The sequence below is a fragment of the Gastrolobium bilobum genome, unplaced genomic scaffold (genome assembly GCF_033153095.1).
Source record: "Gastrolobium bilobum isolate Gb01-03AN ecotype WA unplaced genomic scaffold, APGP_CSIRO_Gbil_v1 utg183186, whole genome shotgun sequence".
NCBI classification, from domain to species: domain Eukaryota; kingdom Viridiplantae; phylum Streptophyta; class Magnoliopsida; order Fabales; family Fabaceae; genus Gastrolobium; species Gastrolobium bilobum.
Genome location: NW_026897509.1, coordinates 1 through 12075, shown reverse-complemented (window position 1 = coordinate 12075; position 12075 = coordinate 1). Strand labels below are relative to the sequence as shown.

At 35.0% G+C, this 12075-nt stretch overlaps 2 pseudogenes; one reads left to right on the top strand and one right to left on the bottom strand.

Moving 5' to 3' along the window:
- Positions 1-207: 207 nt before the first annotated feature.
- LOC133307500 (proteasome subunit alpha type-5-like) lies at positions 208-6512 on the top strand (annotated as a pseudogene).
- Positions 6513-7813: 1301 nt separating this feature from the next.
- On the bottom strand, positions 7814-9833 carry LOC133307498 (probable metal-nicotianamine transporter YSL7; annotated as a pseudogene).
- Between the last annotated feature and the right edge of the window lie 2242 nt (positions 9834-12075).

Here is a 12075-nt window from a genome sequence, read left to right as displayed (position 1 = left end):
GTCAATAATATTTTATCTGTTAAAATAAGGTTCGAAAGTTTCATTCAATAATAACAACATATCGAGCCATGGATATGCTTATTATTGTAAAAAAAAGTCCACATGATATGCTACTATATAACCCACCTAAACTAACTATATATTCAAGCCAGAAGCAGTTGAAGAAATCTATACATTAAAACCAATTATATTCAGGTCGTTTCAAGTATGGCTTCACCAATCAAATTCTCATTGTTCGCAGCTTTTTTAATTGTTTTAGTTGCGGGTGTTGCTGCTCTGCAAGGAGATCCACAGTACAAGTATGACTACAATCATGCTGATGGACTCAGTAACCATCCAGTGATGGGTGGACTCTTTGCCTTTCTGCTTACAATTCTCATTGCGAGAGATTTGCTTTAAGAACTCTTTTAGTTTGTTTCAACAACTCCCTATTTTTCTTCGTGCTTGTTTTAGTCTTCAAATGTCATATACATTTGGACTTCTCTATGTTGTTTGGAATTGCGTTGTAATAAGCTGTGATTATCTATAGTATATATGCAGCGTTGTCAAGAGTGTGAGCCGGTAATATATATGTTTCTTTGTAATGTAAAAGTGAAATTTGACGGGGAGTGGTTCTATATATATATATATATATATGGGGTAAACATTTCTACAGCCAATTTAGATAACCTTATTTACAACCACCATTTTTAACTATGTTCTCATGGGAGAACATAGTTATTGTTGAGATATGTAGTCCCACATTGGTTGTATGTGCAACTATTCTGGAGTTTATAAGACGTTAGGCACTCTCACCCTTTGAGCTAGCTTTTGGAGTGGTGTATCCCAAGGTTCTTTACATGGTATCAGAGCGTTCGAAATCTCACCGCCTCCCACTTTCTTTGTAGTGGAATTTCCACATGTAGGTGGGCTTGTATGTTGTCCACCCTTCAAGCCCAGTGGGCTCTCGTGTGAGGGGGCGTGTTGAGAAATATAGTCCCACATTGGTTGTATGTGCAACTAATGTGAGGTTTATAAGGCGTTGGGCACTCCCACCCTTTGAGCTAGCTTTTGGGGTGGTGTATCCCAAGGTTCTTTATATGGTATCAGAGTCTCGCCGCCCCCCACTTTCTCTTGTAGTGGAATTTCCACATGTAGGTGGACTTGTATGTTGTCCACCCTTCAAGCCCAGTGGGCTCTCGTGTGAGGGGGCGTGTTGAGAAATATAGTCCCACATTGGTTGTATGTGCAACTAATGTGGAGTTTATAAAGTGTTGGGCACTCCCACCCTTTGAGCTAGCTTTTGGGGTGGTGTATCCCAAGGTTCTTTACATGGTATCAGAGCCTGGCCGCCCCCACTTTCTCTTGTGGTGCCTGTTGCATTGTCCACTTTTCAAGCCCAATGGGCTCTCGTGTGAGGGGGCGTATTGAGATATGTAGTCCCACCTTGGGCACTCTCACCCTTTGAGCTAACTTTTGGAGTGGTGTATCCCAAGGTTATTTACAACTTCTTGTATGCGATTTCTTTTATATTGACTTGTTTAGAACTTCAGGAGCCTAGTAGCGTGGAGAAAATTAAGGAAATTGATGAGCATATAGGTTGTGCAATGAGTGGATTGATTGCCGATGCTCGAACACTTGTTGAGCATGCACGAGTGGAAACTCAGGTGTTGTTAATATTTTCGAATGTAGTAGATAGTTCATTAGCTAATGAAGGATATATAAATTGCGTTTTGTTTTATTCACAGAATCATAGGTTCTCTTATGGTGAATCCATGACTGTGGAGTCCACGCGACTCAAGCTCTTTGTGATCTAGCCTTGCGTTTTGGCGAAGGTGATGAAGAATCCATGGTAAAAAACTACTTAGCTTTATTGATCATGTCTACTTTGGTTTGCTTGTGTATAGTGCTTAATGTTATATATAGGCCTAGTCATTGATAAACAGTTCTTGCTAGGTTGTTTCACAAGTACTTATTTGCTTGAAAAAACTGTTGACTGTATTTGTTTCAATTTAATTTAATTTAATTTTTTTTGATAACAATTTAAGTTTTAAATTCATTTCATTGAGCTTAAACTCAAAATTATGGCTGGTTGGTTGGGATGAACTGAGTGTATCTATAATTTGTGTAATTGAATGATTTGTTGAAGTGGTATTTTTAATATATGTTTTGAATAATTTACCAAATACAGACTGAGACTTTAGCCATGTAAAATATAAAGGAAAAATTTAATGCAATAAATTAATAAATAAACAAATAAAATATATATTAAGAGACACAAATGTGGTTGAGGCAGATAGCTAGATGGAGAGATTCTAAGAAGATGTGAGGAAGATAGGAATGACACCAGTGAAAGTCTTAAAATGGAGATAGCTGCAGAAAGATTAGAGAAGGTTGTGAATGATGGACAAAAATGAATGCGAAAGGATAATTTATGTGGAGGAGTTCAAATGTCGTTCTTCAACATGCATTAATGTAGTGAAATCCAATTTTGGATATGCGAATGAGGCAGATAGTTTTCTCCTGTTTCTTTATGTGGGGATTATTGTGGGAAAACAGCTATTTTCTTTTCAGACTGCCTTTTGAAGTAGTATCTGTGCCAAAAATACCATTTTAAGGTATCTTTGGATTTGTTTCAGCTCTTGATTCCTTAATCCCTCACCATTTTCTGATCTTGGCCATTAACTTTTCTACTTGTTAGTGTAAGAACTACTCTGGAATATTAAGGCCTATTTTGTAACCAGAAGATAAGGATGTGTTTTTGAATGTCTTCTTGACCATTTTGTAAAGAACCAATTGAACGCAAAAGCTTAATTTATTGGGCGAGGGTTTTTTTAATGGTTTATATATACTCTAACACGTCTGTTCACACACGAGAGTCCACTGGGCTTGAAGGCTTGACAATGTACAGGCCTACCTATCTGTGTTAAGAAAATTCCACAAGAGAAAGTGGAGGCGGTGAGAATCGAACCCGGGACACGAGGCTTTGATACCATGCAAATAACCATTTCATGTTTGAGAATAGCTCTATTATATGCATTAATCTTGATAAAAGAGGCTTTGAAGGTTTAATGTGGGGTGTCGTTCTGGTTAATTTAGCTACTTTGGCTGTGAGATCCTACATTGGCTTTTGGTCTATCTTGGGTTTTCTTAGGTGGAAATCCTTCATCCAGTGCTTTTGGAGACTTTCTGTTCAGAAGTTGGTGATTGATTGGAGGGGAGCTTATTTTTTGTGTGAAGTCGTATTCTTTCTTCTCCTTCTTCTTTTTAACAGATCTGTTTGAATATGGCTAGAGTGTGGTTAATGAGTAACCAACTATCCACTAATCGATTCCAAGAATTCATTGTGTAATTTTTGCTTTATTTTTTTGGTCCTTGGAGGATAACAAATCATGAAGGGGAACATTGGCACAAAAGTTGGTGTAGTTGTCATGAGACCCAGAGGTCTTCATGTAATTAGCCTCTTGCAAATGTAAGTCTATCTATTATGGACTTACACAATAGGTGTGACCCTTCCCTGGACCGGGGGTACGGAAGGGGTTTATAGCACCAACCTCCCCCTCCCCAAAAAAAATTATTTTTGGAGGATAACTAATCCTCGTCAGTTAGCCCTTTTTTACTTAAAGGAATTGCCTAGTTCTTTGTAGTTATTTCATAGTCTTGTGGTATTATGATATGGCGCCTAGGAGTGTCAAAATAGGTTGACACGACACGAATTTGACACGACACAAATACATCAACACTAACACGACACGAATTTTTATTTGTGTCAAAATCTTCAACACTGACACGACACGAATTTTTTGCGGGTTGACACGATACGACACAAATAATACGCAAAATAGGGGTCAAAACGGTAATTGATAAAAAAAATTTAAAACAATTGATCGAAATTAAAAAAAATTAAAAAAATAATAATAAAAAATTAAAAATAAAATAATTTAAAAAAAATACGGGTCGACACGAACATAAATACATCAACACGAACACGACACGAATTTTTTACGTGTCATTTTTCCCAACACGAACGCGACACGAATTTTTTTGGGGGTCAACCTGAATACGAATTTTCGTGTCGTGTCACGGATCGACCCGCGTGTCAAAACCTATATTGACACCCGTAACGGCGCCCAAAAGAGTTTAGTCTAGGAAGAGGACTAGAGGAACAATTGGGACCGGTGCTGATGTAGGACAGAAGTTTTGGAGGGCAATTCTGTTAGAACTGTTAGTAGTGAGAGGGAAGGGAGTAATGACGTGGCAGGAGTTGAGGCATTATATGAGCCAGGCTCCAGCATGGAAAGGGCAGACTGGAAGTGGGACCTGGAATTGGGAGAGCTCAACACCTCTCGAACGTGTTGAACCTTTTTCATAGTAATGGTAGCTGATAGTGGGAGTTCTGTATTGTAATTGGGTTGATTTGCTGTTGTTAATTTCCTTTCTAGTTGCATTGTAATTTCAGTCATCAGATTATACTGAAAATCCCAGAAAGTGTTCTTTTTCTGTTATTGATTTTCTCTAATCCAGTTGTATCGTATTACCTCACCTTTTCTTATTACTCTTTTTCTCCTTATAAAAAAGTAACATTTTTGGTTCATCTTTTATGCCTCCTTGTTTTACCATTGGTATGTGGTGTAAATAGAAGAATTTTGTTTTCTTTCTTTTTTTCTTGGGTTAGTTATCTACCCTTAAACTCTCGGCAACATATATTGACCTTGTTGAGATATATAGTCCCACATTGGGTATGTGTAACTAATGTGGAGTTTATAAGGTCTTGGACACTCCCATCCCTTGAGCTAGCTTTTGGGGTAGTGTATCCCAAGGTTCTTTACATGGTATAGAGCCTTGCCGCCCTCCACTTTCTCTTGTGGCATTTCTTAGCATTGTCCACTCTTCAAGTCCAATGGACTCTTGTGTGAGGGGGCGTGTTGAGATATATAGTCCCACATTGGTTGTATGTGCAACTAATGTAGAGTTTATAAGGTCTTAGACACTCCCATCCCTTGAGCTAGCTTTTGGGGTGGTATATCCCAAAGTTCTTTTCAGGCCTTTACAGTTTTTACCTGTAAAACCTTTCAGTTTCTCCAACAAAACCAGTTGATGGTTGGAACTTAACATTTTTCTCAATAGTGTGCCTTACGTACTGGAAAAAATATGGGGGCAATTGTGTTTCTCACCTTTATAAAGGCTCCATAAAAAAAATTCATAATTTCATATTCTTGCACGGCATAGTAATCCACTCCACTGTACTATTGTTTTAATGGAAAAGAAATGAACTGCATCGCTACAATGTTGGTAACATTAATTAATTCATCAGAATACCAAATTTTCCATAGTTATTACTGCTGGTCTTCCTGATACCATTTTTCAATTAGACTGTTATTCTTATTGAATTGAAAGTTTCTGATTTGCAGGTATTACACTGATCCATCTGGCACGTTTTGGCAATGCAATGCAAAAGCTATTGGTTCAGGGTCAGAAGGTGCAGACAGTTCTCTGCAAGAACAATACAACAAGGTATCATCTTCCTACAGAGGGTTGTTTAAACCAATACCCTTTGCCTATAACAATAAAATTACACTGCGCTAAGATGATGGAAAGTAGAAAAGGGAATGGAAACATAAAAGCAATGAGGATATTTCATACTTGTAATTCTTGGTAGGGTAGGTATTGGAAGTCTTGAAAATTGATTTTGTTGGTCTTGCATGTTATGAAAGATGGAGAAGAATGAAAACACGTTATACAATAATTATCATATTAGCTTTATAAATAACATTTCTAAAAGGTAGCTTTCTTCAAATAATGTTTTCATTTTGTCTAAAATCCCAAAGATGACATTGTACTTTTTTGTGAAGTGAAATGAACCTTATCAATGATAAGCAAGATTAATCTAAGTAATCCTATTTTCATCCCATCCTCTTAATTTGCTCTTCAACCAATTATACCTTAATTGTTTATTTGACATTATTCCATTTACATTTTTGCAAGCAAAATGATTTATATCCCATTTTGTGTCCATTAAGTTATGAGCTGTGTTTCTTGTCTGAAAAATGTTAAACCAGTCAAATATTTTGATGTCAAGTTAATGTTCATTATTCATACTCAAACTAACAATTTCTTCAACTGTTTTGGAGTTTATATCTATCCCTGCAAATGTTGCTTCGTAGTGTTATCCTTCATACTAGAAGAACATCCAAATGAATTGAAAAATTGGGTGTTAATTTATTATATCGTTAATGCAGGAGCTAACTCTTCAAGAAGCTGAGACAATTGCTTTATCCATTTTGAAGCAAGTTATGGAAGAGAAGGTGAGTATAAAATTTATTACCAGATATATTTAATGTTGATTGTTTCTCCCCCTCCCCTGAAATGGAAACTATAACTAGTTTATAATTTCATTATTTTTTCATATAGGTCACTCCCAATAATGTTGATATTGCAAAGGTGGCTCCAAAATATCATCTATATTCCCCTGCTGAGGTAGAAGCTGTGATAAATCGCCTATGATTTTCCATTCAAATTAGTTTTGTGAGGAAACACTTTTTTTGTTGGATAATGATACATCCTACATGTAGTGCTACACTCTAATTGATGCTCCTGTCCAATTTACTTCATTCAGTCTAATTGAAAATTGTGAACAACTTATAACTGGGAAAATTTACGACACCTAATGCTCCAGTTGAGTACTTAAGCACCGTGATTGAAAATGAAAACCATATTATAGTGCTTATTTGATTTAGATTTTGGTTGTCCCAAACGGACGTGATGAATTCAATGTGATAAATTCGGTTTGGCGTGGTTGCGTGCGTATGCACGTATATTATGTAGAATTATTTTATTTTGGTGTAAATTACACTTTTAATTGATTTTATTTATGGGGTTTATGTATGTAATGTTACATGATAAGACCTCAATTTCCTGCAGACACAAAGTCTGTGGGTCCGCTGTAATTTTTTAAAAGAAAAACAAAAGAAAAAATCGGGCGTTGTTCTCCATGTATCTGTAAGAATAAAATTTTATGTTCTGCAACATAATTTTTCAATTTCCCTTTATTTATATAACTTTATCAATATACTCTTTCTTCTATGCATTTATCGCCACCCCATAACATGATCTTAATTTAGGAATTAATATTTTTCATATTGTAGGAGATAAATTTTATTTCTTACACACACGTAAAAGTGTGTGGAGCCATGTAAAGAGAAGAGAAAGAAAAAAAAAATATGAACATCATATTTTTTTTGTGCGTAAGAGATAACTTTATCTCCTATAATATGAGAAATATTAATTTTTTTAATTTATTATGTATACGAGCTTTTAGATGTAAGCCTATTAATAACTAAAATTGAATGTAAGATTTTTAGTTCTTATGTATGATGATCTACCCCTCTCTTTCTCTATATAAAATCTTTAACTCTTTTAGGAAGATGTGCTAATAAACGCTGGACATCATGGCCCTTTGTTTTGTATTGATCCATGATCCAGTCAAAAATATTATATATCATTGAAATAAATGGTTCGTTTAAATTTTTTGAATACAAAGTAAATATTGAAAGTATTACTAATACATACGGCACTTAACTAACAATTTAAATTTTGTATATCCTTTAGGAGTAAATATTTCTTATTAGTACCAACTACCATTGGTACAAATAATAAGGAGCTTGCGTCCCTTAATCAAAGGTCTCGAGTTCGAGTCCTGAGAATAAAAAAAAATGATCTTGGACAAGCCGTCTCCAATATAGGGTCTGACATTGCTCAAACCAGACCATAAAATTGAAAACACTTATCCCTAAAATTAATCAGCATTAGAAATCTTCTCAGGAAGATGCCAATCTTATGAGTTATGATTCACTGTCCCAGATAAAAACTTCATGCAAATTGGAGCTTTAGTTCCAGCAAGAGAAAGTATTGCAGCTGGAACACTCCATAAAGAATCGCCACAGATTAGTCCAAATGCCATTGCAGGCACATAATGTTGTGCTTTATTCTTGTTCTTTTTCTCCCATAGGTAGAAAATCAAGCTCCCAATGCACCTGTCTATGGTAAAGTATCCACCAAGATAGAATGGGATAGCCAAGAACATGGGCTGTGGAATATACCTATATATCTTGTACTTGTTTTCATAATGCTTCAACACATCATGTATTACATCAATGAGGACAACAGTGCAAAAGAATATGATTGCTAGTTTAAGACAATTCTTAGGAAGATAAGAGAAACCCTTTGCTCCAACTCCAAGCATTGAAATCCCACGGTAAACATCCCCATTAGGTGCAGGGTAAGTGCTTTTATTGTCACCAATTGGAAAAGCTTTGTAGAAAAGCCAGAAGACCAAAGGTGACATGACACAACCAATGACTGTGCCAAAAACTTCACTGAATAACATAGAGCGTGGAGATGTAAGGGTGAGATAACCAGTTTTGAAGTCTTGCATCAAAACAGAAGCAGTGGAAACAAAGCTCATCATAACACCACAAGATGCTAGGCCAGCAATTATGCCTCCATTTGCAATGCCAACCCAAGAACTGAATATAGTAATGGCAATTCACCATATATAGTGGCCAAAGACAAATTTGTGAGGCCACATCCCTAAGCATTGAACAAGGCCAGAATTGGAGCAATAAGTTAAGAAACAAGTATATGATACCATTTTAGTTTAGGGAAAATGTAATGGGACACAATTATGCTGGAAACAACTGCAAGGACTACATAGCCAGTGATAGCATCCCAAATGGGAATATCATCTTTCAAGAAATACTCCTTTCGACACTGATCATCATAATCTACATTTGAGTTTTGATGAACAAATTCAGGGTTCACAGAGGATGAGTTTTTATCCTTCAAGTACTGTGTGCTAAGACTATAGGTGATTCGTAATAGCATGTAGATGCATTGGTAAAAGCCATCACCAAGTATCATAGCAATAGCAATGAAGACCTGTTAATAAATTTAACTTAGAACTACTAATTCACAACTTAAAAAAGATTACATTAAATATTATTATATTTTAAATAATAAAATTGTTTAATCTATGTATATGTGTACCCTGTATCCTTGCATGCCATCTAAACTGTTGGGAGGTAGATCTGCACTATACCATGTGCCTTGCTTGCGGTCAATCCAGGGCCATAGAATACCCCATGATATTATGGCTCCAATTAGCAAAGATGCATTTGCATTAAAAGTGCTGATCATTCCAATTCCAACATAGGTAGATGAAAAATCAAAATAGAATCTGTAAGATGATTCAAATTATGTATGGACACAGGTTAGTGTCATGTCAATTATAAACTATATACAGAATAAGAAACAATTACTTTGACAAAAGTAAACAAATATATATGTTTATTGAAAATGAAATTCAATACTATTATATTGAACTTTAAGTTATGAACAACCTCAAAAGAACTGCAAATAAAAATTCTTGTTGATAAGGAGTTAACCAAATCAATGTTGGTGGAGGATGACAACATGGATTAAATACTTTGAATGAATGCATATATACCTTTTATTATAGGCTTGGACTCCAAGTGTTGGAAAACAGCTAAATCCACAATCATCTGCTGCTTTAAAAAACCATTGGAAAAAAGCAAACGCAAAGCTTCCACAAAAGCTTTTGAAGAGCAAAGCAACTTGTTTCCTATATATGTATGAATGAAGAGGTTAAGCTGGTTATAAACGAAAAATGGCTTTTTTCTAATTTATTATAGTATCAGGTTGACAAATTCAAGTTGTTTGTACTAATAAATACTTAACTTTGCTAGCTTTGAACCTGTTGGTGTGTGTAAGCTATTGATGAGGTGAGCTGTGGCAGTTCTACTAGGGTATTTTAGCTTGTACTTCAAAATCATAACCTGTGGAATACCAAATGAAATTGAAATTTAATAAACTGTAACAGAACATCTAAAGAATTGTAGGGTCTTTTTGATTGTGTTCTAGTTTTTCTATTCTTAAAATTGTTTTGTATAATAGTTATGGAAAAATGTGTTTTCTGTGTTTTTTTTATTTTGAAAGTTAAAAGTCAAAACACAAAATAAAAATGAATTACCTAGTTTCTTTATGTAAAACTATTTGTGTCTCATGTGTAACGTGTGTCAATTAGTTTAATTAATAATAAAAGAGACTTTATGGTAATTGACGTTTCGCATTAATGGTAATTGACGTTTTGACGTTTTGCATTAATGGTAATTGACGTTTCGCATTAATGGGAAGTTACAGGGAGTTATTTGAAACTCTGTAACTGGTGACATGGTTCAGTTATATAAAGAGAACAATGGTGAGTCTCTGATTATGATTATCTCTCAGAATTCTCTCCTTCATGGTCTGCCCATAAAAGTTGTATCAGATCCCTGTCATAGACGATACAAGGAAAGCAGATGGTAAAGACTCTGAGAAACAATTTTCCATCATCAAAGTTCTTCTGGACTAATGGAGAAAGGTACGCTCTTATGTGAAACTCATGAATTCTAAAGATCCTATGTCATGTTCTTGACTGATTACTATTGAACATGAATCATGAATTACTGATTAAATTGCTTACAGTTGGTATCAGAGCATGTGTTTAAGAATTTGTGTTTTTCCATAAATAATTATTAATGAATTTCTAATTCATGAAGAGTTAGGGTTTTGGATAAAGCATCATGAAAAGAATTTGTACTGGCTAAAGAAATATTCAAAGTTGTTGTCGTAGGTCTCCTTGAATGTTCTCGGTTTTCGTGTTTCTTAATGGATGAAAATTTGCATTCGGTTTTAATGCCATTCGACTTTGATTTGAATTGAGTTTGAAAAGCATTTTCAATTGTTTTGAATGGATTATGTTAACCGTGCATAATGGAGAATAAAGCTATTGTATGATTATGTAATATTTACGATTTTAAATTGAATGATTATGTGATGTGGCTGGATTAAATTGAATGTGAAAATTTAATCCTATTATTGTTTATGAAATTTTTTAGTTTTGGAATTAATTATGATAGATTTGTTAGTCACCAAAGTGGCCAAATCTTGAAGAGTTATTTTAATTCCAAATATTATGAATTTTATTTCAATTACCATGATTGTGATGCTGTGAATAGTATGATAATTATTCATGTTGTGGTATATTGAAGTTCATTATTATAGGACAGTTAGGGATCAATCCAAAGGTTGATTATTTGTTTTATAAAATAAACATGGATGTTGGTATTGTTGGCATATTTCCTCACATTTGGACATCCAAAGATGACAAATATTTATGATAGGGGTATGCATCATTGCCAAATTATGTGAAATTTATATAGCATCATTATAGTTAATGTTGTATGTTAATGGATCCCCAAAGGCGAACATTGATATGCATTGAAGTTAGTATAGTTGAATCTGTGAAGTATGTTAGTATGTGACATGTATGATTCAAAGCATTAATATTTAAATATTATTCCTTGTAGTACCTGTTGCCACACATTCCATGTTCTTAACAGTTGCAGTTTTTAATGGGCTGAACTTCTCTGAATGGAAAGAGCAAATCAATTTTTACCTTGGGGTAATGGATATGGATTTGGCTCTTAGAGAAGAGGAACCTGGTGCTATTACTCCTGAAAGCACTGAGGATGAAAGGAACCATTTTAAGAACCGGGAAAGATCCAACAGATTAAGTTTGATGTACATGAAAATGAGCATAGCAAGCAACATTAAGTCAGCTCTTCCACAAACTGAAAGTGCCATCGAAATGATGAAACTTGTGGAAGAGCGCTCCCAAACTGCTGATAAGTCTCTTGCTGGGACACTTATGAGTACACTGACAACCATGAAGTTTGATGGTTCGCGTACTATGCATGAGCATGTTATTGAAATGACAAGCATTGCGGCAAAATTGAAAGCATTGGGAATAGTTGTGGATGAGAACTTCCTGGGGTAGTTCGTATTGAACTCATTACCGTCTGAGTATGGTCCTTTCCAAATGAACTATAATACCATGAAAAACAAATGGAATGTGCATGAATTGCACAGTATGTTAGTTCAGGAAGAAACCAGAATTAAGAATCAAGGAGCTCATTCTGTCAATTATGTAAAGCATCAAGGAGCTGAAAAGAATAAAGGTAAGAAGCATGAGAAGAA